Consider the following 27,409-nt stretch of genomic DNA (forward strand, 5'->3'; position numbering starts at 1 on the left):
GCAGCTATGGAGTAAGGCCACTGAAGAATGTATGTAAGAAAAAAAAGAAAAAAAACATACAAAATACAAAATGATAAAAAGAAAAAAAAAACTCTAAATCAAATACAAAAGATTAGGATTAAGATATATGAAAAAAAACGAAACCAAATACAAAATACGCACAAAAAAAAAAAATCCAATACAAAATGCGAAGGTTAAGGTTAGTGATAACATTTCTTTGCGTCAAAAAGGAGCGATAGTTTTACCTGACGAGGAGTAAATTTGTAAAATCGCCACAGTTTTAAAGAAAGTTTCGTTCACGCATTGCGCAGCCTGGAAATGACTCCCGGTAAACTTGGTTAAGCTTTAAGTTCCATCAAAACAAAACAAGAGAGTCATCGGCCAGTGAGTATAAGTCCTGAACGACTTGAGAACAGAAAAGAACGGAGACAGTAATTTCTCTCACATACCAACTCAAAAAGTCCTTGCGAAATGGAACGGTCTATTAGATTAGAACATGCAAAACAAATGCCGTGTGTTTGTCTGTGTGTGTGTGTGTGTGTGTGTGTGTGTGTGTGTGTGTGTGTGTGTGTGTGTGTGTGTGTGTGTGTGTGTGTGTGTGTAATGTCGTGTGATAAGTTTCCATGTTATGTTGTGTTATATGTTTCCAGGTAATGTCGTGTGATATGTTTCCAGGTAATGTCGTGTGATATGTTTCCAAGTAATGCTGTGATATGTTCCAGGTAATGTCGTGTGATATGTTTCCAGGTAATGTTGTGTGATATGTTTCCAGGTAATGTTGTGTGATATGTTTCCAGGTAATGTTGTGTGATATGTTTCCAGGTAATGTTGTGTGATATGTTTCCAGGTAATGTTGTGTGATATGTTTCCAGGTAATGTTGTGTGATATGTTTCCAGGTAATGCTGTGTGATATGTTTCCAGGTAATGTAGTGTGTTTCCAAGTAATGCTGTGATATGTTTCCAGGTAATGTCGTGTGATATGTTTCCAGGTAATGTTGTGTTATATGTTTCCAGGTAATGTTGTGTGATATGTTTCCAGGTAATGTCGTGTGATATGTTTCCAGGTAATGTAGTGTGTTTCCAAGTAATGCTGTGATATGTTTCCAGGTAATGTCGTGTGATATGTTTCCAGGTAATGTTGTGTGATATGTTTCCTGGTAATGTTAAGTGATATGTTTCCAGGTAATGTCGTGTGATATGTTTCCAGGTAATGTAGTGTGTTTCCAAGTAATGCTGTGATATGTTTCCAGGTAATGTTGTGTGATATGTTCCAGGTAATGTCGTGTGATATGTTTCCAGGTAATGTTGTGTGATATGTTTCCTGGTAATGTTAAGTGATATGTTTCCAGGTAATGCTGTGTGATATGTTTCCAGGTAATGTAGTGTGTTTCCAAGTAATGCTGTGATATGTTTCCAGGTAATGTTGTGTGATATGTTCCAGGTAATGTCGTGTGATATGTTTCCAGGTAATGTCGTGTGATATGTTTCCAGGTAATGTTGTGTGATATGTTTCCAGGTAATGTCGTGTGATATGTTTCCAGGTAATGTCGTGTGATATGTTTCCAGGTAATGTCGTGTGATATGTTTCCAGGTAATGTTGTGTGATATGTTTCCTGGTAATGTTAAGTGATATGTTTCCTGGTAATATTTTGTGATATGTTTCCAGGTAATGTTCGTGTGATATGTTTCCAGGTAATGTTGTGTGATATGTTTCCAGGTAATGTTGTGTGATATCTTTCCAGGTAATGTTGTGTGATATGTTTCCTTTCCAGGTAATGTCGTATGATATGTTTCCAGGTAATGTTGTGTGATATGTTTCCAGGTAATGTCGTGTGATGTGTTTCCAGGTAATGTTGTGTGATATGTTTCCAGGTAATGTCGTGTGATGTGTTTCCAGGTAATGTTGTGTGATATGTTTCCAGGTAATGTCGTGTGATATATTTCCAGGTAATGTTGTGTGATTTGTCTCCAGGTAATGTCGTGTGATATATTTCCAGGTAATGTCGTGTGATATGTTTCCAGGTAATGTTGTGTGATATGTTTCCAGGTAATGTTGTGTGATATGTTTCCAGGTAATGTTGTGTGATATGTACCCAGGTAATGTCGTGTGATTTGTTTCCAGGTAATGTTGTGTGATATATTTCCAGGTAATGTCGTGTGATGTGTTTCCAGGTAATGTTGTGTGATATGTTTCCAGGTAATGTCGTGTGATGTGTTTCCAGGTAATGTTGTGTGATATATTTCCAGGTAATGTTGTGTGATATGTTTCCAGGTAATGTCGTGTGATATGTTTCCAGGTAATGTCGTGTGATATGTTTCCAGGTAATGTTGTGTGATATGTTTCCAGGTAATGTTGTGTGATATGTTTCCAGGTAATGTCGTGTGATATGTTTCCAGGTAATGTTGTGTGATTTGTTTCCAGGTAATGTTGTGTGATATGTTTCCAGGTAATGTTGTGTGATATGTTTCCAGGTAATGTCGTGTGATATGTTTCCAGGTAATGTTGTGTGATTTGTTTCCAGGTAATGTTGTGTGATATGTTTCCAGGTAATGTTGTGTGATTTGTTTCCAGGTAATGTTGTGTGATATGTTTCCAGGTAATGTCGTGTGATTTGTTTCCAGGTAATGTTGTGTGATATATTTCCAGGTAATGTCGTGTGATGTGTTTCCAGGTAATGTTGTGTGATATGTTTCCAGGTAATGTCGTGTGATGTGTTTCCAGGTAATGTCGTGTGATATGTTTCCAGGTAATGTCGTGTGATGTGTTTCCAGGTAATGTCGTGTGATATGTTTCCAGGTAATGTCGTGTGATGTGTTTCCAGGTAATGTCGTGTGATGTGTTTCCAGGTAATGTCGTGTGATATGTTTCCAGGTAATGTCGTGTGATATGTTTCCAGGTAATGTCGTGTGATATGTTTCCAGGTAATGTCGTGTGATATGTTTCCAGGTAATGTCGTGTGATATGTTTCCAGGTAATGTCGTGTGATGTGTTTCCAGGTAATGTCGTGTGATATGTTTCCAGGTAATGTTGTGTGATATGTTTCCAGGTAATGTTGTGTGATATGTTTCCAGGTAATGTTGTGTGATATGTTTCCAGGTAATGTCGTGTGATATGTTTCCAGGTAATGTCGTGTGATATGTTTCCAGGTAATGTCGTGTGATATGTTTCCAGGTAATGTCGTGTGATATGTTTCCAGGTAATGTTGTGTGATATGTTTCCAGGTAATGTCGTGTGATATGTTTCCAGGTAATGTTGTGTGATATGTTTCCAGGTAATGTCGTGTGATATGTTTCCAGGTAATGTTGTGTGATATGTTTGCAGGTAATGTCGTGTGATATGTTTCCAGGTAATGTCGTGTGATATGTTTCCAGGTAATGTCGTGTGATATGTTTCCAGGTAATGTCGTGTGATATGTTTCCAGGTAATGTCGTGTGATATGTTTCCAGGTAATGTCGTGTGATGTGTTTCCAGGTAATGTTGTGTGATATGTTTCCAGGTAATGTCGTGTGATATGTTTCCAGGTAATGTTGTGTGATATGTTTCCAGGTAATGTCGTGTGATGTGTTTCCAGGTAATGTTGTGTGATATGTTTCCAGGTAATGTCGTGTGATATGTTTCCAGGTAATGTCGTGTGATATGTTTCCAGGTAATGTCGTGTGATATGTTTCCAGGTAATGTCGTGTGATATGTTTCCAGGTAATGTTGTGTGATATGTTTCCAGGTAATGTCGTGTGATATGTTTCCAGGTAATGTTGTGTGATATGTTTCCAGGTAATGTCGTGTGATGTGTTTCCAGGTAATGTTGTGTGATATGTTTCCAGGTAATGTCGTGTGATATGTTTCCAGGTAATGTTGTGTGATATGTTTCCAGGTAATGTTGTGTGATATGTTTCCAGGTAATGTCGTGTGATGTGTTTCCAGGTAATGTCGTGTGATATGTTTCCAGGTAATGTCGTGTGATATGTTTCCAGGTAATGTTGTGTGATATGTTTCCAGGTAATGTCGTGTGATGTGTTTCCAGGTAATGTTGTGTGATATGTTTCCAGGTAATGTCGTGTGATGTGTTTCCAGGTAATGTTGTGTGATATGTTTCCAGGTAATGTCGTGTGATATGTTTCCAGGTAATGTCGTGTGATATGTTTCCAGGTAATGTTGTGTGATATGTTTCCAGGTAATGTCGTGTGATATGTTTCCAGGTAATGTTGTGTGATATGTTTCCAGGTAATGTCGTGTGATATGTTTCAAGGAATGTTGTGTGATATGTTTCCAGGTAATGTCGTGTGATATTTTTACAGGTAATGTTGTGTGATATGTTTCCAGGTAATGTCGTGTGATATGTTTCCAGGTAATGTTGTGTGATATGTTTCCAGGTAATGTTGTGTGATATGTTTCCAGGTAATGTTGTGTGATATGTTTCCAGGTAATGTTGTGTGATATGTTTCGAGGTAATGTGTGATATGTTTCCAGGTAATGTGTGATATGTTTCCAGGTAATGTCGTGTGATATGTTTCGAGGTAATGTTGTGCGATATGTTTCCAGGTAATGTTGTGTGATATGTTTCCAGGTAATGTTGTGTGATATGTTTCCAGGTAATGTCGTTTGATATGTTTCCAGGTAATGTTGTGTGATATGTTTCCAGGTAATGTTGTGTGATATGTTTCCAGGTAATGTTGTGTGATATGTTTCCAGGTAATGTTGTGTGATATGTTTCCAGGTAATGTTGTGTGATATGTTTCCAGGTAATGTCGTGTGATATGTTTCCAGGTAATGTTGTGTGATATGTTATCAGGTAATGTCGTGTGATATGTTTCCAGGTAATGTTGTGTGATATGTTTCCAGGTAATGTCGTGTGATATGTTTCCAGGTAATGTTGTGTGATATGTTTCCAGGTAATGTCGTGTGATATGTTTCCAGGTAATGTTGTGTGATATGTTTCAGGTAATGTCGTGTGTTATGTTTCCAGATAATGTTGTGTGATATGTTTCCAGGTAATGTCGTGTGATATGTTATCAGGTAATGTTGTGTGATATGTTTCCAGGTAATGTCGTGTGATATGTTTCCAGGTAATGTTGTGTGATATGTTTCCAGGTAATGTCGTGTGATATGTTTCAAGGTAATGTTGTGTGATATGTTTCCAGGTAATGTCGTGTGATATGTTTCCAGGTAATGTCGTGTGATATGTTTCCAGGTAATGTCGTGTGATATGTTTCAAGGTAATGTTGTGTGATATGTTTCCAGGTAATGTTGTGTGATATGTTTCCAGGTAATGTCGTGTGATATGTTTCCAGGTAATGTTGTGTGATATGTTTCCAGGTAATGTTGTGTGATATGTTTCCAGGTAATGTCGTGTGATATGTTTCCAGGTAATGTTGTGTGATATGTTATCAGGTAATATTGTGTGATATGTTTCCAGGTAATGTCGTGTGATATGTTTCCAGGTAATGTCGTGTGATATGTTTCAGGTAATGTTGTGTGATATGTTTCCAGGTAATGTGTCGTGTGATATGTTTCCAGGTAATGTTGTGTGATATGTTTCAGGTAATGTTGTGTGATATGTTTCCAGGTAATGTCGTGTGATATGTTTCAGGTAATGTTGTGTGATATGTTATCAGGTAATGTTGTGTGATATGTTTCCAGGTAATGTCGTGTGATATGTTTCCAGGTAATGTTGTGTGATATGTTTCCAGGTAATGTTGTGTGATATGTTTCCAGGTAATGTTGTGTGATATGATTACAGGTACAATGTCATGTGATATGTTTCCAGGTAATGTTGTGTGACATGTTATCAGGTAATGTTGTGTGATATGTTTCCAGGTAATGTCGTGTGATATGTTTCCAGGTAATGTCGTGTGATATGTTTCCAGGTAATGTTGTGTGATATGTTTCCAGGTAATGTTGTGTGATATGTTTCCAGGTAATGTTGTGTGATATGTTTCAAGGTAATGTTGTGTGATATGTTTCCAGGTAATGTCGTGTGATATGTTTCCAGGTAATGTCGTGTGATATGTTTCCAGGTAATGTTGTGTGATATGTTTCAAGGTAATGTGGTGTGATATGTTCCAGGTAATGTCGTGTGATATGTTTCCAGGTAATGTTGTGTGATATGTTTCCAGGTAATGTTGTGTGATATGTTTCCAGGTAATGTTGTGTGATATGTTTCCAGGTAATGTTGTGTGATATGTTTCCAGGTAATGTCGTGTGATATGTTTCCAGGTAATGTTGTGTGATATCTTTCCAGGTAATGTTGTGTGATATGTTTCCAGGTAATGTCGTGTGATATGTTTCCAGGTAATGTTGTGTGATATGTTTCCAGGTAATGTTGTGTGATATGTTTCCAGATAATGTCGTGATATGTTTCCAGGTAATGTTGTGTGATATGTTTCCAGGTAATGTCGTGTGATATGTTTCCAGGTAATGTTGTGTGATATGTTTCCAGGTAATGTCGTGTGATATGTTTCCAGGTAATGTTGTGTGATATGTTTCCAGGTAATGTCGTGTGATATGTTTCCAGGTAATGTTGTGTGATATGTTTCCAGGTAATGTCGTGTGATATGTTTCCAGGTAATGTTGTGTGATATGTATCTATTAAAGGTAATGTCGTGTGATATGTTTCCAGGTAATGTTGTGTGATATGTTTCCAGGTAATGTTGTGTGATATGTTTCCAGGTAATGTCGTGTGATATGTTTCCAGGTAATGTTGTGTGTTATGTTTCAGGTAATGTCGTGTGATATGTTTCAGGTAATGTTGTGTGATATGTTTCCAGGTAATGTTGTGTGATATGTTTCCAGGTAATGTTGTGTGATATGTTATCAGGTAATGTCGTGTGATATGTTTCCAGGTAATGTTGTGTGATATGTTTCCAGGTAATGTCGTGTGATATGTTTCCAGGTAATGTTGTGTGATATGTTTCCAGGTAATGTCGTGTGATATGTTTCCATGTAATGTTGTGTGATATGTTTCCAGGTAATGTTGTGTGATATGTTTCCAGGTAATGTTGTGTGATATGTTTCCAGGTAATGTTGTGTGATATGTTTCCAGGTAATGTAGTGTTATATGTTTCCAGGTAATGTCGTGTGATATGTTTCCAGGTAATGTTGTGTGATGTTTCAAGGTAATGTTGTGTGATATGTTTCCAGGTAATGTCGTGTGATATGTTTCCAGGTAATGTTGTGTGATTTGTTTCCAGGTAATGTCGTGTGATATGTTTATAGGTAATGTTGTGTGATATGTTTCTAGGTAATGTCGTGTGATGTGTTTCCAGGTAATGTCGTGTGATATGTTTATAGGTAATGTTGTGTGATATGTTTCCAGGTAATGTCGTGTGATATGTTTCCAGGTAATGTCGTGTGATATGTTTCCAGGTAATGTCGTGTGATATGTTTCCAGGTAATGTCGTGTGATATGTTTCCAGGTAATGTCGTGTGATATGTTTCCAGGTAATGTCGTGTGATATGTTTCCAGGTAATGTCGTGTGATATGTTTCCAGGTAATGTCGTGTGATATGTTTCAGGTAATGTCGTGTGATATGTTTCCAGGTAATGTCGTGTGATATGTTTCCAGGTAATGTTGTGTGATATGTTTCCAGGTAATGTTGTGTGATATGTTTCCAGGTAATGTTGTGTGATATGTTTCCAGGTAATGTCGTGTGATATGTTTCATGTAATGTCGTGTGATATGTTTCCAGGTAATGTTGTGTGATATGTTTCCTTTCCAGGTAAAGTCGTGTGATATGGTTTCAGGTAATGTTGTGTGATATGTTTCCAGGTAATGTCGTGTGATATGTTTCCAGGTAATGTTGTGTGATATGTTTCCAGGTAATGTCGTGTGATATGTTTCCAGGTAATGTTGTGTGATATGTTTCCAGGTAATGTCGTGTGATATGTTTCAGGTAATGTCGTGTGATATGTTTCCAGGTAATGTCGTGTGATATGTTTCCAGGTAATGTCGTGTGATATGTTTCCAGGTAATGTCGTGTGATATGTTTACAGGTAATGTCGTGTGATATGTTTCCAGGTAATGTTGTGTGATATGTTTCCAGGTAATGTCGTGTGATATGTTTCCAGGTAATGTTGTGTGATATGTTTCCAGGTAATGTCGTGTGATATGTTTCCAGGTAATGTTGTGTGATATGTTTCAAGGTAATGTCGTGTGATATGTTTCCAGGTAATGTCGTGTGATATGTTTCCAGGTAATGTCGTGTGATATGTTTCCAGGTAATGTCGTGTGATATGTTTAAGGTAATGTTGTGTGATATGTTTCCAGGTAATGTCGTGTGATATGTTTCCAGGTAATGTTGTGTGATATGTTTCCAGGTAATGTCGTGTGATGTGTTTCCAGGTAATGTTGTGTGATATGTTTCCAGGTAATGTCGTGTGATATGTTTCCAGGTAATGTTGTGTGATATGTTTCCAGGTAATGTTGTGTGATATGTTTCCAGGTAATGTCGTGTGATATGTTTCCAGGTAATGTCGTGTGATATGTTTCCAGGTAATGTCGTGTGATATGTTTCCAGGTAATGTTGTGTGATATGTTTCAAGGTAATGTCGTGTGATATGTTTCCAGGTAATGTTGTGTGATATGTTTCCAGGTAATGTCGTGTGATATGTTTCCAGGTAATGTTGTGTGATATGTTTCCAGGTAATGTCGTGTGATATGTTTCCAGGTAATGTCGTGTGATATGTTTCCAGGTAATGTTGTGTGATATGTTTCCAGGTAATGTTGTGTGATATGTTTCCAGGTAATGTTGTGTGATATGTTTCCAGGTAATGTTGTGTGATATGTTTCCAGGTAATGTTGTGTGATATGTTTCCAGGTAATGTTGTGTGATATGTTTCCAGGTAATGTCGTGTGATATGTTTCAAGGAATGTTGTGTGATATGTTTCCAGGTAATGTTGTGTGATATGTTTCCAGGTAATGTTGTGTGATATGTTTCCAGGTAATGTTGTGTGATATGTTTCCAGGTAATGTCGTGTGATATGTTTCAGGTAATGTGTGATATGTTTCAGGTAATGTCGTGTGATATGTTTCGAGGTAATGTTGTGTGATATGTTTCCAGGTAATGTCGTGTGATATGTTTCCAGGTAATGTTGTGTGATATGTTATCAGGTAATGTCGTGTGATATGTTTCCAGGTAATGTCGTGTGATATGTTTCCAGGTAATGTTGTGTGATATGTTTCCAGGTAATGTCGTGTGATATGTTTCCAGGTAATGTCGTGTGATATGTTTCCAGGTAATGTCGTGTGATATGTTTCAAGGTAATGTCGTGTGATATGTTTCCAGGTAATGTCGTGTGATATGTTTCCAGGTAATGTCGTGTGATATGTTTCCAGGTAATGTTGTGTGATATGTTTCCAGGTAATGGCTGGTGAGATGTTTCCAGGTAATGTTGTGTGATATGTTTCCAGGTAATGTCGTGTGATATGTTTCCAGGTAATGTTGTGTGATATGTTTCCAGGTAATGTCGTGTGATATTTTTCCAGGTTATGTTGTGTGATATGTTTCCAGGTAATGTCGTGTGATATGTTTTCAGGTAATGTTGTGTGATATGTTTCCAGGTAATGTTGTGTGATATGTTTCCAGGTAATGTCGTGTGATATGTTTTCAGGTAATGTTGTGTGATATGTTTCCAGGTAATGTCGTGTGATATGTTTCCAGGTAATGTTGTGTGATATGTTTCCAGGTAATGTCGTGTGATATGTTTCCAGGTAATGTTGTGTGATATGTTATCAGGTAATGTCGTGTGATATGTTTCCAGGTAATGTTGTGTGATATGTTTCCAGGTAATGTCGTGTGATATGTTTCAATGTAATGTCGTGTGATATGTTTCCAGGTAATGTTGTGTGATATGTTTCCAGGTAATGTCGTGTGATATGTTTCAAGGTAATGTTGTGTGATATGTTTCAGGTAATGTCGTGTGATATGTTTCCAGGTAATGTTGTGTGATATGTTTCCAGGTAATGTCGTGTGATATGTTTCCAGGTAATGTCGTGTGATATGTTTCCAGGTAATGTTGTGTGATATGTTTCCAGGTAATGTCGTGTGATATGTTTCCAGGTAATGTTGTGTGATATGTTTCCAGGTAATGTCGTGTGATATGTTTCCAGGTAATGTTGTGTGATATGTTTCCAGGTAATTTCGTGTGATATGTTTCCAGGTAATGTTGTGTGATATGTTTCCAGGTAATGTCATGTGATATGTTTCCAGGTAATGTTGTGTGATATGTTTTCAGGTAATGTTGTGTGATATGTTTCCAGGTAATGTTGTGTGATATGTTTCCAGGTAATGTCGTGTGATATGTTTCCAGGTAATGTTGTGTGATATGTTTCCAGGTAATGTTGTGTGATATGTTTCCAGGTAATGTCGTGTGATATGTTTACAGGTAATGTTGTGTGATATGTTTCCAGGTAATGTTGTGTGATATGTTTCCAGGTAATGTTGTGTGATATGTTTCCAGGTAATGTTGTGTGATATGTTTCCAGGTAATGTCGTGTGATATGTTTCCAGGTAATGTCGTGATATGTTTCCAGGTAATTTCGTGTGATATGTTTCCAGGTAATGTCGTGTGATATGTTTCAAGGTAATGTTGTGTGATATGTTTCCAGATAATGTTTGGTGATATGTTTTCAGGTAATGTTGTGTGATATGATTCAAGGCAATATCATTTGATATGTTTCCAGGTAATGTTGTGTGATATGTTTCCATATAATGTCGTGATATGTTTCAGGTAATGTGTGTGATATGATTTCAGGTAATGTTGTGTGATTTGTTTCCAGGTAATGTTGTGTGATATGTTTTCAGGTAATGTTGTGTGATATGTTTCCAGGTAATGTCGTGTGATATGTTTCCAGGTAATGTTGTGTGATATGTTTTCAGGTAATGTTGTGTGATATGTTTCCAGGTAATGTTGTGTGATATGTTTCCAGGTAATGTTGTGTGATATGTTTCCAGGTAATGTTGTGTGATATGTTTCCAGGTAATGTCGTGTGATATGTTTCCAGGTAATGTTGTGTGATATGTTTCGAGGTAATGTTGTGTGATATGTTTCCAGGTAATGTTGTGTGATATGTTTCCAGGTAATGTTGTGTGATATGTTATCAGGTAATGTTGTGTGATATGTTTCCAGGTAATGTCGTGTGATATGTTTCCAGGTAATGTTGTGTGATATGTTTCCAGGTAATGTTGTGTGATATGTTTCCAGGTAATGTTGTGTGATATGTTTCCAGGTAATGTCGTGAGATATGTTTCCAGGTAATGTTGTGTGATATGTTTCCAGGTAATGTTGTGTGATATGTTTCCAGGTAATGTCGTGTGATATGTTATCAGGTAATGTTGTGTGATATGTTTCCAGGTAATGTCGTGTGATATGTTTCCAGGTAATGTTGTGTGATATGTTTCCAGGTAATGTCGTGTGATATGTTTCAGGTAATGTTGTGTGATATGTTTCCAGGTAATGTTGTGTGATATGTTTCAGGTAATGTTGTGTGATATGTTTCAGGTAATGTTGTGTGATATGTTTCCAGGTAATGTTGTGTGATATGTTTCCAGGGAATGTAGTGAGATATGTTTCCAGGTACTGTTGTGTGATATGTTTCAGGTAATGCTGTGTGATATGTTTCCAGATAATGTCGTGTGATATGTTTCCAGGTAATGTTGTGTGATATGTTTCCAGGTAATGTCGTGTGATATGTTTCCAGGTAATGTTGTGTGATATGTTTCAGGTAATGTCGTGTGATATGTTTCCAGGTAATGTTGTGTGATATGTTTCCAGGTAATGTCGTGTGATGTTTCCAGGTAATGTTGTGTGATATGTTTCCAGGTAATGTTGTGTGATATGTTTCCAGGTAATGTCGTGTGATATGTTTCCAGGTAATGTTGTGTGATATGTTTCCAGGTAATGATGTGTGATATGTTTCAGTTAATGTTGTATGATATGTTTCCAGGTAATGTCGTGTGATATGTTTCCAGGTAATGTTGTGTGATATGTTTCCAGGTAATGTCGTGTGATATGTTTCAAGGTAATGTTGTGTGATATGTTTCCAGGTAATGTCGTGTGATATGTTTCCAGGTAATGTTGTGTGATATGTTTCCAGGTAATGTTGTGTGATATGTTTCCAGGTAATGTCATGTGATATGTTTCCAGGTAATGTCGTGTGATATGTTTCCAGGTAATGTAGTGTGATATTTTTCATGGTAATGTTGTGTGATATGTTTCCAGGTAATGTCGTGTGATATGTTTCCAGGTAATGTCGTGTGATATGTTTCCAGGTAATGTTGTGTGATGTTTCCAGGTAATGTTGTGTGATATGTTTCCAGGTAATGTCGTGTGATTTGTTTCCAGGTAATGTTGTGTGATATATTTCCAGGTAATGTCGTGTGATGTGTTTAAAGGTAATGTTGTGTGATATGTTTCCAGGTAATGTCGTGTGATATGTTTCCAGGTAATGTCGTGATATGTTTCCAGGTAATGTTGTGTGATATGTCTCCAGGTAATGTCGTGTGATATGTTTCAGGTTATGTTGTGTGATATGTTTCCAGGTAATGTCGTGTAATATGTTTCCAGGTAATGTCGTGTGATATGTTTCATGGTAATGTTGTGTGATATGTTTCCAGGTAATGTTGTGTGATATGTTTCCAGGTAATGTCGTGTGATATGTTTCCAGGTAATGTCGTGTGATATGTTTCCAGGTAATGTCGTGTGATATGTTTCCAGGTAATGTTGTGTGATATGTTTGCAGGTAATGTTGTGTGATATGTTTCCAGGTAATGTTGTGTGATATGTTTCCAGGTAATGTCGTGAGATCTGTTTACAGGAAATGTCGTTTGATATGTTTCCAGGTAATGTTGTGTGATATGTTTACAGGTAATGTCGTGTGATATGTTTCCAGGTAATGTCGTGTGATATGTTTCCAGGTAATGTTGTGTGATATGTTTCCAGGTAATGTTGTGTGATATGTTTCCAGGTAATGTCGTGTGATATGTTTCCAGGTAATGTCGTGTGATATGTTTCAAGGTAATGTTGTGTGATATGTTTCCAGGTAATGTCGTGTGATATGTTTCCAGGTAATGTTGTGTGATATGTTTCCAGGTAATGTTGTGTGATATGTTTCCAGGTAATGTTGTGTGATATGTTTCCAGGTAATGTCGTGTGATATGTTTCCAGGTAATGTTGTGTGATATGTTTCCAGGTAATGTTGTGTGATATGTTTCACGGTAAGGTTGTGTGATCTGTTTCAGGTAATGTTGTGTGATATGTTTCCAGGTAATGTCGTGTGATATGTTTCAGGTAATGTTGTGTGATATGTTTCCAGGTAATGTCGTGTGATATGTTTCCAGGTAATGTTGTGTGATATGTTTCAGGTAATGTCGTGTGACATGTTTCCAGGTAATGTTGTGTGATATTTTTCCAGGTAATGTTGTGTGATATGTTATCAGGTAATGTCGTGTGATATGTTTCCAGGTAATGTTGTGTGATATGTTTCCAGGTAATGTTGTGTGATATGTTTCAGGTAATGTTGTGTGATATGTTTCCAGGTAATGTTGTGTGATATGTTTCAGGTAATGTTGTGTGATATGTTATCAGGTAATGTCGTGTGATATGTTTCCAGGTAATGTTGTGTGATATGTTTCCAGGTAATGTCGTGTGATATGTTTCCAGGTAATGTTGTGTGATATGTTTCCAGGTAATGTCGTGTGATATGTTTCCAGGTAATGTTGTGTGATATGTTTACAGGTAATGTTGTTTGATATGTTTCATGGTAATGTCCAGTGATATGGTTGCAGGTAATGTTGTGTGATATGTTTCAGGTAATGTCGTGTGATATGTTTCAGGTAATGTTGTGTGATATGTTCCAGGTAATGTCGTGTGATATGTTTCCAGGTAATGTTGTGTGATATGTTTCCAGGTAATGTAGTGTGATATGTTTCCAGGTAATGTCGTGTGATATGTTTCCAGGTAATGTTGTGTGATATGTTTCCAGGTAATGTCGTGTGATATGTTTCCAGGTAATGTTGTGTGATATGTTTCCAGGTAATGTCGTGTGATATGTTTCCAGGTAATGTTGTGTGATATGTTTCCAGGTAATGTCGTGTGATATGTTTCCAGGTAATGTTGTGTGATATGTTTCCAGGTAATGTCGTGAGATGAGTTTCCAGGTAATGTTGTGTGATATGTTTCCAGGTAATATTGTGTGATATGTTTCAGGTAATGTCGTGTGATATGTTTCCAGGTAATGTTGTGTGATATGTTTCCAGGTAATGTTGTGTGATATGTTTCAGGTAATGTTGTGTGATATGTTTCAGGTAATGTCGTGTGATATGTTTACAGGTAATGTTATTGGATATTTTTCCAGGTAATGTAGTGTGATATGTTTCCAGGTAATGTTGTGTGATATGTTTCCAGGTAATGTTGTGTGATATGTTTCCAGGTAATGTTGTGTGATATGTTTCCAGGTAATGTCGTGTGATATGTTTCCAGGTAATGCTGTGATATGTCTCCAGGTAATGTTGTGTGATATGTTATCAGGTAATGTCGTGTGATATGTTTCCAGGTAATGTTGTGTGATATGTTTCCAGATAATGTTGTGTGATATGTTTCCAGGTAATGTCGTGTGATATGTTTCCAGGTAATGTTGTGTGATATGTTTCAAGGTAATGTTGTGTGATATGTTTACTGTTAATGTTTTGTGATAGGTTTCCAGGTAATGTTGTGTGATATGTTTCAGGTAATGTTGTGTGATATGTTTCCAGGTAATGTCGTGTGATATGTTTCCAGGTAATGTTGTGTGATATGTTTCCAGGTAATGTTGTGTGATTTGTTTCCAGGTAATGTTGTGTGATATGTTTCCAGGTAATGTTGTGTGATTTGTTTCCAGGTAATATTGTGTGATATGTTTCCAGGTAATGTCGTGTGATTTGTTTCCAGATAATGTTGTGTGATATGTTTCCAGGTAATGTCGTGTGATATGTTTCCAGGTAATGTTGTGTGATTTGTTTCCAGGTAATGTTGTGTGATATGTTTCCAGGTAATGTTGTGTGATATGTTTCAAGGTAATGTGTGATATGTTTCCAGGTAATGTTGTGTGATATGTTTCAGGTAATGTGTGATATGTTTCCAGGTAATGTTGTGTGATATGTTTCAGGTAATGTTGTGTTATATGTTTCCAGGTAATGTTGTGTGATTTGTTTCCAGGTAATGTTGTGTGATATGTTTCAGTGAAATGTTGTGTGATATGTTTCCAGGTAATGTTGTGTGATTTGTTTCCAGGTAATGTTGTGTGATATGTTTCCAGGTAATGTTGTGTGATATGTTTCCAGGTAATGTCGTGTGATGTGTTTCCAGGTAATGTTGTGTGATATGTTTCCAGGTAATGTTGTGTGATATGTTTCCAGGTAATGTTGTGTGATATGTTTCAAGGTAATTTTGTGTGATATGTTTCCAGGTAATGCCATGTGATATGTTTCATGTAATGTTGTGTGATATGTTTCCAGGTAATGTTTTGTGATATGTTTCCAGGTAATGTTGTGTGATATGTTTCAAGGTAATTTTGTGTGATATGTTTCCAGGTAATGCCATGTGATATGTTTCATGTAATGTTGTGTGATATGTTTCCAGGTAATGTTTTGTGATATGTTTCCAGGTAATGTTGTGTGATATGTTTCCAGGTAATGTTGTGTGATATGTTTCAAGGTAATGTTGTGTGATATGTTTCCAGGTAATGTCGTGTGATATGTTTCCAGGTAATGTCGTGTGATATGTTTCCAGGTAATGTTGTGTGATATGTTTCCAGGTAATGTTGTGTGATATGTTATCAGGTAATGTCGTGTGATATGTTTCCAGGTAATGTTGTGTGATATGTTTCCAGGTAATGTTGTGTGATATGTTTCCAGGTAATGTCGTGTGATATGTTTCCAGGTAATGTTGTGTGATATGTTTCCAGGTAATGTCGTGTGATATGTTTCCAGGTAATGTTGTGTGATATGTTTCAGGTAATGTCGTGTGATATGTTTCAGGTAATGTTGTGTGATATGTTTCAGGTAATGTCGTGTGATATGTTTCAGGTAATGTTGTGTGATATGTTTCCAGGTAATGTTGTGTGATATGTTTCAGGTAATGTTGTGTGATATGTTTCCAGGTGATGTCGTGTTATATGTTTCCATGTAATTTCGTGTGATATGTTTCAAGGTATTGTTTTTTTTTATGTTTAAGGTAATGTCGTGTGATATGTTTCCAGGTAATGTTGTGTGATATGTTTCCAGGTAATGTCGTGTGATATGTTTCCAGGTAATGTTGTGTGATATGTTTCCAGGTAATGTTGTGTGATATGTTTCCAGGTAATGTCGTGTGATATGTTTCAGGTAATGTTGTGTGATATGTTTCCAGGTAATGTTGTGTGATATGTTTCAGGTAATGTTGTGTGATATGTTTCAGGTAATGTGTGTGATATGTTTCAGGTAATGTCGTGTGATGTGTTTCCAGGTAATGTTGTGTGATATGTTTCCAGGTAATGTTGTGTGATATGTTTCCAGGTAATGTTGTGTGATATGTTTCCAGGTAATGTTGTGTGATATGTTTCCAGGTAATGTTGTGTGATATGTTTCAGGTAATGTTGTGTGATATGTTTCAGGTAATGTCGTGTGATGTTTCAAGGTAATGTTGTGTGATATGTTTCCAGGTAATGTCGTGTGATATGTTTCCAGGTAATGTTGTGTGATATGTTTCCAGGTAATGTCGTGTGATATGTTTCCAGGTAATGTTGTGTGATATGTTTTCCAGGTAAAGTCGTGTGATATGTTTCAGGTAATGTGTGTGATATGTTTCCAGGTAATGTTGTGATATGTTTCAGGTAATGTCGTGTGATATGTTTCCAGGTAATGTTGTGTGATTTGTTTCCAGGTAATGTCGTGTGATATGTTTCCAGGTAATGTTGTGTGATATGTTTCCAGGTAATCTCGTGTGATATGTTTCCAGGTAATGTTGTGTGATTTGTTTCCAGGTAATGTTGTGTGATATGTTTCCAGGTAATGTTGTGTGATATGTTTCCAGGTAATGTTGTGTGATATGTTTCCAGGTAATGTCGTGTGATATGTTTCAGGTAATGTTGTGTGATATGTTTCCAGGTAATGTCGTGTGATATGTTTCCAGGTAATGTTGTGTGATATGTTTCAGGTAATGTTGTGTGATATGTTTCCAGGTAATGTTGTGTGATATGTTTCAGGTAATGTTGTGTGATATGTTTCCAGGTAATGTTGTGTGATATGTTTCAGGTAATGTCGTGTGATATGTTTCCATGTAATGTTGTGTGATTTGTTTCCAGGTAATGTTGTGTGATATGTTTCAAGGTAATGTTGTGTGATATGTTTCCAGGTAATGTCGTGTGATATGTTTCATGTAATGTTGTGTGATATGTTTCCAGGTAATGTTGTGTGATATGTTTCCATGTAATGTCGTGTGATATGTTTCCAGGTAATGTTGTGTGATATGTTTCAGGTAATGTTGTGTGATATGTTTCCAGGTAATGTTGTGTGATATGTTTCAGGTAATGTTGTGTGATATGTTTCCAGGTAATGTTGTGATATGTTTCCAGGTAATGTCGTGTGATATGTTTCAGGTAATGTTGTGTGATATGTTTCCAGGTAATGTCGTGTGATATGTTTCAGGTAATGTTGTGTGATATGTTTCAGGTAATGTTGTGTGATATGTTTCAGGTAATGTTGTGTGATATGTTTCCAGGTAATGTTGTGTGATATGTTTCAGGTAATGTTGTGATATGTTTCCAGGTAATGTTGTGTGATATGTTTCAGGTAATGTTGTGTGATATGTTTCAGGTAATGTTGTGATATGTTTCAGGTAATGTCGTGTGATATGTTTCCAGGTAATGTTGTGTGATATGTTTCAGGTAATGTTGTGATATGTTTCCAGGTAATGTTGTGTGATATGTTTCAGGTAATGTTGTGTGATATGTTTCCAGGTAATGTTGTGTGATATGTTTCAGGTAATGTGTGATATGTTTTCAGGTAATGTCGTGTGATATGTTTCAGGTAATGTTGTGTGATATGTTTCCAGGTAATGTCGTGTGATATGTTTCCAGGTAATGTTGGGTGAGATGTGTCCAGGTAATGTCATGTGATAGGTTTCAGGTAATGTTGTGTGATATGTTTCCAGGTAATGTCGTGTGATATGTTTCAGGTAATGTTGTGTGATATGTTTCCAGGTAATGTCGTGTGATATGTTTCCAGGTAATGTTGTGTGATATGTTTCAGGTAATGTCGTGTGATATGTTTCCAGGTAATGTTGTGTGATATGTTTCCAGGTAATGTTGTGTGATATGGTTCCCGGTAATGTTGTGTGATATGTTTCCAGGTAATGTTGTGTGATATGTTTCAGGTAATGTCGTGTGATATGTTTCCAGGTAATGTTGTGTGATATGTTTCCAGGTAATGTTGTGTGATATGTTTCCAGGTAATGTTGTGTGATATGTTTCCAGGTAATGTTGTGTGATATGTTTCCAGGTAATGTTGTGTGATATGTTTCCAGGTAATGTTGTGTGATATGTTTCCAGGTAATGTAGTGTGATATGTTTCGAGGTAATGATTTGTGATATGTTTACAGGTAATGTCGTGTGATATGTTTCCAGGTAATGTTGTGTGATATGTTTCAGGTAATGTTGTGTGATATGTTTCAGGTAATGTTGTGTGATATGTTTCCAGGTAATGTGTGTGATATGTTTCCAGGTAATGTCGTGTGATATGTTTCAGGTAATGTTGTGTGATATGTTTCCAGGTAATGTTGTGTGATATGTTATCAGGTAATGTTGTGTGATATGTTTCCAGGTAATGTCGTGTGATATGTTTCCAGGTAATGTTGTGTGATATGTTTCCAGGTAATGTTGTGTGATATGTTTCCAGGTAATGTTTAGTGATATGTTTCCAGGTAATGTCGTGTGATATGTTTCCAGGTAATGTTGTGTGATATGTTTCCAGGTAATGTTGTGTGATATGTTTCCAGGTAATGGTGTGTGATATGTTATCATTTAATGACGTGTGATATGTTTCAGGTAAGTGGTGTGAGATGTTTCAAGGTAATGTTGTGTGATATGTTTCCATGTAATGTCGTGTGATATGTTTCCAGGTAATGTTGTGTGATATGTTATCAGGTAATGTTGTGTGATATGTTTCCAGGTAATGTTGTGTGATATGTTTCCAGGTAATGTTGTGTGATATGTTATCAGGTAATGTTGTGTGATATGTTTCCAGGTAATGTTGTGTGATATGTTCCAGGTAATGTTGTGTGATATGTTTCCAGGTAATGTTGTGTGATATGTTTCCAGGTAATGTTGTGTGATATGTTTCCAGGTAATGTGTGATATGTTTCCAGGTAATGTTGTGTGATATGTGTTCAGGTAATGTTGTGTGATATGTTTCCAGGTAATGTTGTGTGATATGTTTCCAGGTAATGTTGTGTGATATGTTTCAAGGTAATTTTGTGTGATATGTTTACAGGTAATGTTGTGTGATATGTTTCAAGGAACTGTTGTGTGATAAGTTTCCAGGTAATGTCGTGTGATATGTTTCCAGGTTATGTTGTGTGATATGTTTCCAGGTAATGTTGTGTGATATGTTTCCAGGTAATGTTGTGTGATATGTTTCCAGGTTATGTTGTGTGATATGTTTCCAGGTAATGTTGTGTGATATGTTTCCAGGTAATGTTGTGTGATATGTTTCCAGGTAATGTTGTGTGATATGTTTCCAGGTAATGTTGTGTGATATGTTTCCAGGTAATGTTGTGTGATATGTTTCCAGGTAATGTTGTGTGATATGTTTCCAGGTAATGTTGTGTGATTTCTTACCAGGTAATGTTGTGTGATATTTTTTCAGGAAGTGTCAAGTGATATGTATCCAGGTAATGTTGTGTGATATGTTTCCAGGTAATGTTGTGTGATATGTTTCCAGGTAATGTCGTGTGATATGTTTCCAGGTAATGTTGTGTGATATGTTTCCAGGTAATGTTGTGTGATATGTTTCCAGGTAATGTTGTGTGATATGTTTCAAGGTAATGTTGTGTGATATGTTTCCAGGTAATGTGGTGTGATATGTTTCCAGGTAATGTTGTGATATGTTTCAGGTAATGTTGTGTGATATGTTTCAGGTAATGTTGTGTGATATGTTTCAGGTAATGTTGTGTGATATGTTTCCAGGTAATGTTGTGATATGTTTCAGGTAATGTTGTGTGATATGTTTCCAGGTAATGTTGTGTGATATGTTTCAGGTAATGTTGTGTGATATGTTTCAGGTAATGTTGTGTGATATGTTTCCAGGTAATGTTGTGTGATATGTTTCCAGGTAATGTTGTGTGATATGTTTCAGGTACGGTTGTGTGATATGTTTCCAGGTAATGTTGTGTGATATGTTTCCAGGTAATGTTGTGTGATATGTTTCCAGGTAATGTTGTGTGATATGTTTCCATGTAATGTTGTGTGATATGTTCCATGTAATGTCGTGTGATATGTTTCAAGGTAATGTTGTGTGATATGTTTCCAGGTAATGTCGTGTGATATGTTTCCAGGTAATGTTGTGTGATATGTTTCCAGGTACTGTTGTGTGATATGTTTCAGGTAATGTTGTGTGATATGTTTCAGGTAATGTCGTGTGATATGTTTCCAGGTAATGTTGTGATATGTTTCCAGGTAATGTTGTGTGATATGTTTCAGGTAATGTTGTGTGATATGTTTCCAGGTAATGTTGTGTGATATGTTTCAGGTAATGTTGTGTGATATGTTTCCAGGTAATGTTGTGTGATATGTTTCCAGGTAATGTTGTGTGATATGTTTCAGGTAATGTTGTGTGATATGTTTCCAGGTAATGTTGTGTGATATGTTTCAGGTAATATTGTGTGATATGTTTCCAGGTAATGTTGTGTGATATGTTTCCAGGTAATGTTGTGTGATATGTTTCCAGGTAATGTAGTGTGATATGTTTCAGGTAATGTTGTGTGATATGTTTCCAGGTAATGTTGTGTGATATGTTTCAGGTAATGTTGTGTGATATGTTTCCAGGTAATGTTGTGTGATATGTTTCCAGGTAATGTTGTGATATGTTTCCAGGTAATGTTGTGTGATATGTTTCAGGTAATGTTGTGATATGTTTCAGGTAATGTTGTGTGATATGTTTCCAGGTAATGTTGTGTGATATGTTTCAGGTAATGTTGTGTGATATGTTTCAGGTAATGTTGTGTGATATGTTTCCAGGTAATGTTGTGTGATATGTTTCCAGGTAATGTTAGGTTATATGTTTCCAGGTAATGTCGAGTGATATGTTTCCAGGTAATGTTGTGTGATATGTTTCCAGGTAATGTTGTGTGATATGTTTCCAGGTAATGTTGTGTGATATGTTTCGAGGTAATGTGTGATATGTTTCCAGGTAATGTTGTGTGATATGTTTCCAGGTAATGTTGTGTGATATGTTTCCAGGTAATGTTGTGTGATATTCTTCCAGGTAATGTTGTGTGATATGTTTCCAGGTAAAGTCGTGTGATATGTTTCCAGGTAATGTTGCGTGATTTGTTTCCAGGTAATGTTGTGTGATATGTTTCCAGGTAATGTTGTGTGATATGTTTCCAGGTAATGTTGTGTGATATGTTTCCAGGTAATGTTGTGTGATATGTTTCCAGGTAATGTTGTGTGATATGTTTCCAGGTAATGTTGTGTGATATGTTTCCAGGTAATGTTGTGTGATATGTTTCCAGGTAATGTTGTGTGATATGTTTCAGGTAATGTTGTGTGATATGTTTCAGGTAATGTTGTGTGATATGTTTCAGGTAATGTTGTGTGATATGTTTCCAGGTAATGTTGTGTGATATGTTTCAGGTAATGTCGTGTGATATGTTTCCAGCTAATGTTGTGTGATATGTTTACTTTCCAGGTAATGTTGTGTGATATGTTTGCAGGTAATGTTGTGTGATATGTTTCCAGGTAATGTTGTGTGATATGTTTCCAGGTAATGTTGTGTGATATGTTTCCAGGTAATGTTGTGTGATATGTTTCCAGGTAATGTTGTGTGATATGTTTCAGGTAATGTTGTGATATGTTTCCAGGTAATGTTGTGATATGTTTCCAGGTAATGTCGTGTGATATGTTTCAGGTAATGTTGTGTGATATGTTTCAGGTAATGTTGTGTGATATGTTTCCAGGTAATGTTGTGATATGTTTCAGGTAATGTTGTGTGATATGTTTCCAGGTAATGTTGTGTGATATGTTTCCAGGTAATGTCGTGTGATATGTTTCAGGTAATGTTGTGTGATATGTTTCCAGGTAATGTTGTGTGATATGTTTCCAGGTAATGTTGTGTGATATGTTTCCAGGTAATGTAGTGTGATATGTTTCCAGGTAATGTTGTGTGATATGTTAACAGTTAATTTAGTGTGATATTTTTCAAATTAATGTTGTGTGATATGTTTCCAGGTAATGTTGTGTGATATGTTTCCAGGTAATGTCGTGTGATATGTTTCAGGTAATGTTGTGTGATATGTTTCAGGTAATGTCGTGTGATATGTTACAGGTAATGTCTTGTGATATGTTTCCAGGTAATGTTGTGTGATATGTTTCCAGGTAATGTTGTGTGATATGTTTCCAGGTAATGTGGGGTGATATGTTTCAGGTAATGTTGTGTGATATGTTTCAGGTAATGTTGTGTGATATGTTTCAGGTAATGTCGTGTGATATGTTTCCAGGTAATGTTGTGTGATATGTTTCACGTAATGTCGTGTGATATGTGTCCAGGTAATGTGGTGTGATATGTTTCCAGGTAATGTTGTGTGATATGTTTCAGGTAATGTTGTGTGATATGTTACAGGTAATGTTGTGTGATATGTTTACAGGTAATGTTGTGTGATATGTTTCCAGGTAATGTTGTGTGATATGTTTCCAGGTAATGTCGTTTGATATGTTTCAAGGTAATGTTGTGTGATATGTTTCAGGTAATGTTGTGTGATATGTTTCTAGGTAATGTTGTGTGATATGTTTCCAGGTTATGTCGTGTGATATGTTTCCAGGTAATGTTGTGTGATTTGTTTCCAGGTAATGTTGTGTGATATGTTTTCAGGTAATGTTGTGTGATATGTTTCCAGGTAATGTCGTGTGATATGTTTCCAGGTAATGTTGTGTGATATGTTTTCAGGTAATATTGTGATATGTTTCAGGTAATGTCGTGTGATATGTTTCCAGGTAATGTTGTGATATGTTTCAGGTAATGTTGTGTGATATGTTTCAGGTAATGTGTGATATGTTTCCAGGTAATGTTGTGTGATATGTTTCAGGTAATGTTGTGTGATATGTTTCAGGTAATGTCGTGTGATATGTTTCAGGTAATGTTGTGTGATATGTTTCCAGGTAATGTTGTGTGATTTGTTTCAGGTAATGTTGTGTGATATGTTTCCAGGTAATGTTGTGTGATATGTTTCCAGGTAATGTTGTGTGATATGTTTCAGGTAATGTCGTGTGATATGTTTCCAGGTAATGTTGTGTGATATGTTTCAGGTAATGTTGTGTGATATGTTTCAGGTAATGTCGTGATATGTTTCCAGGTAATGTCGTGTGATATGTTTCCAGGTAATGTCGTGTGATATGTTTACAGGTAATGTTGTGTGATATGTTTCCAGGTAATGTTGTGTGATTTGTTTCAAGGTAAGTTCATGTGATTTGTTTCAGGTAATGTTGTGATATGTTTCCAGGTAATGTTGTGTGATATGTTTCAGGTAATGTTGTGTGATATGTTTCCAGGTAATGTGTGTGATATGTTTCAGGTAATGTTGTGTGATATGTTTCAGGTAATGTTGTGATATGTTTCCAGGTAATGTTGTGTGATATGTTTCCAGGTAATGTTGTGTGATATGTTTCAGGTAATGTTGTGATATGTTTCAGGTAATGTTGTGTGATATGTTTCCAGGTAATGTTGTGTGATATGTTTCAGGTAATGTTGTGATATGTTTCCAGGTAATGTTGTGTGATATGTTTCAGGTAATGTTGTGTGATATGTTTCAGGTAATGTTGTGATATGTTTCCAGGTAATGTTGTGTGATATGTTTCCAGGTAATGTTGTGTGATATGTTTCTAGGTAATGTTGTGTGATATGTTTCCAGGTAATGTTGTGTGATATGTTTCAGGTAATGTTGTGTGATATGTTTCCAGGTAATGTTGTGTGATATGTTTCCAGGTAATGTTGTGTGATATGTTTCAGGTAATGTTGTGTGATATGTTTCCAGGTAATGTTGTGTGATATGTTTCCAGGTAATGTCGTGTGATATGTTTCAGGTAATGTCGTGATATGTTTCAGGTAATGTCGTGTGATATGTTTCAGGTAATGTTGTGATATGTTTCCAGGTAATGTCGTGTGATATGTTTCAGGTAATGTCGTGTGATATGTTTCAGGTAATGTTGTGTGATATGTTTCCAGGTAATGTTGTGTGATATGTTTCAGGTAATGTTGTGATATGTTTCAAGGTAATGTCGTGTGATATGTTTTCCGGTAATGTCGTGTGATATGTTTCAGGTAATGTTGTGTGATATGTTTCAGGTAATGTCGTGTGATATGTTTCCAGGTAATGTTGTGTGATATGTTTCAGGTAATGTTGTGATATGTTTCCAGGTAATGTTGTGTGATATGTTTCCAGGTAATGTCGTGTGATATGTTTCAGGTAATGTTGTGTGATATGTTTCCAGGTAATGTCGTGTGATATGTTTCCAGGTAATGTGTGATATGTTTCCAGGTAATGTTGTGTGATATGTTTCCAGGTAATGTTGCGTGATATGTTTCCAGGTAATGTCGTGTGATATGTTTCCAGGTAATGTTGTGTGATATGTTTCCAGGTAATGTCGTGTGATATGTTTCCAGGTAATGTTGTGTGATATATTTCAGGTAATGTCGTGTGATATGTTTCCAGGTAATGTCGTGTGATATGTTTCAGGTAATGTCGTGTGATATGTTTCAGGTAATGTCGTGTGATATGTTTCCAGGTAATGTCGTGTGATATGTTTCAGGTAATGTTGTGTGATATGTTTCCAGGTAATGTTGTGTGATATGTTTCCAGGTAATGTTGTGTGATATGTTTCCAGGTAATGTCGTGTGATATGTTTCCAGGTAATGTTGTGTGATATGTTTCCAGGTAATGTCGTGTGATATGTTTCCAGGTAATGTTGTGTGATATGTTTCCAGGTAATGTCGTGTGATATGTTTCCAGGTAATGTTGTGTGATATGTTTCCAGGTAATGCTATGTGATATGTTTCCAGGTAATGTCGTGTGATATGTTTCCAGGTAATGTTGCGTGATATGTTTCCAGGTAATGCTGTATGATATGTTTCCTGGTAATGTTGTGTGATATGTTTCATGTAATGTCGTGTGATATGTTTCCATGTAATGTTGTGTGATATGTTTCCAGGCAATGTTGTGTGATATGTTTCCAGGTAATGTCGTGAGATGTTTCCAGGTAATGTTGTGTGATATGTTTCCAGGTAATGTTGTGTGATATGTTTCAGGTAATGTTGTGTGATATGTTTCAGGTAATGTCGTGGTATATGTTTCCAGATAATGTCGTGTGATATGTTTCCAGGTAATGTTGTGTGATATGTTTCCAGGTAATGTTGTGTGATATGTTTCCAGGTAATGTTGTGTGATATGTTTCCAGGTAATGTTGCGTGATATGTTTACAGGTAATGTTGTGTGATATGTTTCCAGGTAATGTTGCGTGATATGTTTCCAAGTAATGTCATGTGATATGTTTCCAGGTAATGTCGTATGATATGTTTCCAGGTAATGTTGTGTGATATGTTTCCAGGTAATGTTGTGTGATATGTTTCCAGGTAATGTTGTGATATGTTTCCAGGTAATGTTGTGTGATATGTTTCAGGTAATGTCGTGTGATATGTTTCCAGGTAATGTCGTGTGATATGTTTCAGGTAATGTCGTGTGATATGTTTCCAGGTAATGTAGTGTGATATGTTTCCAGGTAATGTTGTGATTTGTTTCCAGGTAATGTTTGATATGTTTCAGGTAATGTCGTGTGATATGTTTCCAGGTAATGTTGTGTGATATGTTTCAGGTAATGTTGTGTGATATGTTTCAGGTAATGTCGTGATATGTTTCCAGGTAATGTCGTGTGATATGTTTCAGGTAATGTTGTGTGATATGTTTCAGGTAATGTCGTGTGATATGTTTCAGGTAATGTTGTGTGATATGTTTCCAGGTAATGTTGTGTAATATGTTTCCAGGTAATGTTGTGCGATATGTTTCCAGGTAATGTTGTGTCAAATGTTTCCAGGTAATGTCGTGTGATATGTTTCAGGTAATGTTGCGTGATATGTTTCAGGTAATGTCGTGTGATATGTTTCCAGGTAATGTTGTGTGATATGTTTCAGGTAATGTCGTGTGATATGTTTCAGGTAATGTTGTGATATGTTTCAGGTAATGTGATATGTTTCCAGGTAATGTTGTGTGATATGTATCCAGGTAATGTGGTGTGATATGTTTCCAGGTAATGGCGTGTGATATGTTTCCAGGTAATTTTTGTTGATATGTTTCCAGGTAATGTTGTGTGATTTGTTTCAGGGAATGTTGTGTGATATGTTTCCAGGTAATGTCGCTTGATATGTTTCCAGGTAATGTTGTGTGATATGTTTCAGGTAATGTTCGTGTGATATGTTTCAGGTAATGTCGTGTGATATGTTTACAGGTAATGTCATGTGATATGTTTCCAGGTAATGTTGTGTGATATGTTTCAAGGTAATATTGTGTGATATGTTTCGAGTTAATGTCTTTTCACATGTTTACAAGTTATGTCGTGTGATATGTTTCCAGGTAATGTTGTGTAATATGTTTACAGGTAATGTTGTGTGATATGTTTCCAGGTAATGTCATGTGATATGTTTACAGGTAATGTTGTGTAATATGTTTACAGGTAATGTTGTGTGATATGTTTCCAGGTAATGTCGTGTGATATGTTTCAGGTAATGTTGTGTGATTTGTTTCAGGTAATGTTGTGTGATATGTTTGCGGTAATGTTGTGATATGTTTCAGGTAATGTCGTGTGATATGTTTCCAGGTAATGCTGTGTGATATGTTTCCAGTAATGTCGTGTGATATGTTTCAGGTAATGTCGTGTGATATGTTTCCAGGTAATGTTGTGATATGTTTCAGGTAATGTTGTGATATGTTTCCAGGTAATGTTGTGTGATATGTTTCAGGTAATGTTGTGTGATATGTTTGCGGTAATGTTGTGTGATATGTTTCAGGTAATGTTGTGCATTATGTTTCCAGGTGCAATACAGTGATATGTTTCAGGTAATGTTGTGTGATATGTTTCAGGTAATGTCGTGTGATGTGTTTCCAGGTAATGTTGTGTGATATGTTTCAGGTAATG

The 27,409-nt window shown here is 36.5% G+C and overlaps 1 long non-coding RNA gene across 6 annotated transcripts; it reads left to right on the top strand.

Moving 5' to 3' along the window:
- LOC126993083 (uncharacterized) lies at positions 1 to 26,267 on the top strand. 6 transcript variants are annotated; one of them, XR_007747332.1, is made up of 4 exons: positions 1 to 1,418; positions 8,092 to 8,141; positions 19,603 to 19,702; positions 23,000 to 23,064. It is a non-coding gene; the product is annotated as an uncharacterized LOC126993083 (long non-coding RNA). The 6 variants fall into 6 exon arrangements; XR_007747333.1 differs by lacking the exon at positions 8,092 to 8,141 and adding an exon at positions 8,491 to 8,540; XR_007747334.1 differs by having other exon boundaries at positions 1 to 1,251.
- Positions 26,268 to 27,409: the final 1,142 nt, after the last annotated feature.

The sequence above is a fragment of the Eriocheir sinensis genome, unplaced genomic scaffold, assembly GCF_024679095.1.
Source record: "Eriocheir sinensis breed Jianghai 21 unplaced genomic scaffold, ASM2467909v1 Scaffold555, whole genome shotgun sequence".
In the NCBI taxonomy this organism is placed as follows: domain Eukaryota; kingdom Metazoa; phylum Arthropoda; class Malacostraca; order Decapoda; family Varunidae; genus Eriocheir; species Eriocheir sinensis.